Source organism: Bos javanicus, chromosome 15, assembly GCF_032452875.1.
Source record: "Bos javanicus breed banteng chromosome 15, ARS-OSU_banteng_1.0, whole genome shotgun sequence".
Taxonomy (NCBI): domain Eukaryota; kingdom Metazoa; phylum Chordata; class Mammalia; order Artiodactyla; family Bovidae; genus Bos; species Bos javanicus.
This window is the reverse complement of record NC_083882.1, coordinates 82425838-82428974: the sequence shown is the minus strand read 5'-3', so window position 1 is coordinate 82428974 and position 3137 is coordinate 82425838. Positions and strand designations below refer to the sequence as shown.

Here is a 3137-nt window from a genome sequence, read left to right as displayed (position 1 = left end):
TGCCGAAACCTGGGACTGAACCAGGGACCTTTAGATCTTCAGTCTAACGCTCTCCCAACTGAGCTATTTCAACTATTTTTTCTCCTTCTCTGCCTGTATTTAAAAGCCCTGACAATGAGTGTAAATGGCTCCCCCTCAGTTCAGTTCACGTGCTCAGTCGTGTCTGACTCTTTACAAACTCATGGACTGGAGCCAGGCCTCCCTGTCCATCACCAACTCCCGGAGTTTACTCAAACTCATGTCCATTGAGTCAGTGATGCCATCCAACCATCTCATCCTCTGTCGTCCCCTTCTCCTCCTGCTTTCAATCTTTTCCAGCATCGGGGTCTTTTCCAATGAGTTGGTTCTTAGCATCAGGTGGCCAAAGTATTGGAGTTTCAGCTTCACATCAGTCCTTCCAATGAATAATCAGGACTGATTTCCTTTAGGATGGACTGGTTAGATCTCCTTGCAGTCCAAGGGACTCTCAAGAGTCTTCTCCAACACTACAGTTCAAAAGCATCAATTCTTCAGTGCTCAGCTTTCTTCACAGTCCAACTCTCACATCCATACATGACCACTGGAAAAACCATAGCCTTGACTAGATGGACCCTTGTTGACAAAGGAATCTCTCTGCTTTTGAATATGCTAACTAGGTTGGTCATAACTTTGCTTCCAAGGAGTAAGCATCTTTTAATTCCATGGCTGCAGTCACCATCTGCAGTGATTTTGGAGCCCCCCAAAATGGTCTGTCACTGTTTCCACTGTTTCCCCATCTATTTGCCATGAAGTGGTGGGACCGGATGCCGTGATCTTCGTTTTCTGAATGTTGAGTTTCCATGCACAGTGTGGAATGGCTCCCCCGGTGGCATTTTATTCTGAAAGCGGGCAGTACCTGGCAGAAGGCAGTGCAGACAGCACCTGGCAGGCTGTTCTGTGAGCCAGAAAGTCTTTTTCCTTTTCCCTCACTCACGGTGACAAACGCGTAGCGGATGTACCCTCTTACCCCGTTCTGGTCGTGTTGTTCAGTAGTGTTAAGTGTATCCGGTGTTGTGGAACCAGTGTCCAGAACTTTTTCCTCTTTCAAAATTGAAGCTCCACACTCATGTAGCACCTCCCGGTCCCCACTCTGCCCGCCTCAGTCCCTGGGACAGCTCTCTACTCTCTGTCTCTAAGAACTGATTATACTAGATACCCAAGGTAAGTGGAACCACACATCATGTTCCTTTTTGTGACTGGCTTGTTTCAAGCCGCTTAATGTATTTCAGTTAGCTTAACGTCTTCAAGTTTCATCTGCGCTATAGCATGTATCAGTCCATCCTAAAGAAAATCAACCCTGAATATTCACTGGAAGGACTGATGCTGAAGCTGAAATTCCAACACTTTGGCCACCTGATGTGAAGAGCTGACTCATTGGAAAAGACCCTGATGCTGGGAAAGATTGAAGGCAGGAGAAGGGGACGACAGAGAATGAGATGGTTGGATGGCATCACCGACTCAATGGACATGAGTCTGAGCAAACTCTGGGAGTTGGTGAAGGACAGGGAGGCCTGGCGTGCTGCAGTCCATGGGGTCGCAGAGAGTCGGACACGACTGAGCGACTGAACAGCAGCAGCAGGGCCTGAGGATCTCCTTCCTTTTTGCAGCAGCTATTTTTGTACATGTCTTCTCTCTCTTTCCTTTTTTCTTTAATCTAAGGGTTATAGGGCATTTTTTGGTAATTTTATTTACCTTTTTGTTTATTTTTGGCTGTGCTGGCCCTTCATTGCTGCACACCGGCTTTCTCTAGTTGCAGCAAGCAGGGATTATGTTGTGTGAGGCCCCGCTTCTCATCGTGGTGGCTTCTCCTGTTGCAGAGCTTGGGTCCTAAGCACTCGGGCTCAGTCGTTGTGGTGCTTGGGCTAAGTTGCTTCTGGTCTTGTGGAATCTTCCCAGACCAGGGATCGAACCATTTTCCCTTGGATTGGGAGACAGGTTCTCATCCACTGTTCCACCAGGTAAGTCCTGTCTTCTCTTTCTTGATTCCACACTTCACGGTACATCAGGCAGCCCACTCCAGTGTTCTTGCCTGGAGAATCCCATGGACAGAGGAGCCTGGCAGGCGACAGTCCATGGGGTCGCAGAGAGTCAGACGTGACTGAAGTGAGCTAGCGTGCGTCTATCTGGAAGTGGGGGTGTCAGTGTCTCCCGTCAGTTTCTTCCTGGGCCGGCCACGTATACCTGTTTACGCACACAGGCTGCGTACATGGGGTTCTATGGAGGAGAGATCGGGAAACTGACGTGGTCGCTGGGCCGCCCCTCAGCAGGGCGTCCTGGGTCTGGGTCTCAGAACCTGGCCATTGTTCATACTCCTTCCTTAATTCAACGTCTCCATGTCTGGGAATTTATTCCAAAGAAATGACTCAAGGAGGAAAACAGTATTCACATTCAACAATCTTGGAGCAGTGCATGGAGGCAAGAATGGTGGTGTAGCTCTCACATCTCCTGTGAGAGAGCCGGCTCTGCGGGCGGCAGGGGGCTGACCGCCTCCAGCTGCTGCCCCTTTGGGCTCTGCTGCACCGTTTGCCCCAGGTCTGGACTCTGCTTGGGAATAAGAAGGGCCTCTCTTAGAAAGTGGGCTTTAAGTGACTTCCCTGCAGCTCCAGCAGCTAGGACTCTAAGCTCCCAGTGCAGGGGCCATGGGTTCAATCCCTGGCCAGGGAACTAGATCCCCCGTGCTTCAACTAAGTGTTCACGTGCTGAAACTCAAGATGCCATGTGCCACCATGAAGGTCAAAGATCCTGCATGCTACAGCTAGGACTCAACCCTGCCAAATAAATCAATAAATATACAAGAAAAGGGGAAGTGGGCTTTAGGCTAAAACATCAAGGATGAACATGACCTACTCAGGCAAAGAGTGGGTAGAAGAGTGTTCTAGCAGATCGGTTATTCATAAGCCAAAAAAGAATAGTTTCACCCTATTACCTTGGTTACCAGGGGCTGTGCTTCCAAAGAACCCATCTTTTTTTCCACAGATGGCCTCAAAGATGCTTTCCCCTTGAATCTGTAAATGCTATTTCCAGCTGAAAATCCCTGGCCAGACAGGGCCCTCTTACCAAGGCCCTGGATCTTTCAAACAGACTTGGTAAGTGTTGGTATCATGATTAAGGTTATCCGT

General features: G+C 49.1%; 1 non-coding gene across 1 annotated transcript; it reads right to left on the bottom strand.

The window, feature by feature from the left end:
• TRNAF-GAA (transfer RNA phenylalanine (anticodon GAA)) lies at positions 1-73 on the bottom strand. Its single transcript has one exon. It is a non-coding gene; the product is annotated as a tRNA-Phe (tRNA).
• Between the last annotated feature and the right edge of the window lie 3064 nt (positions 74-3137).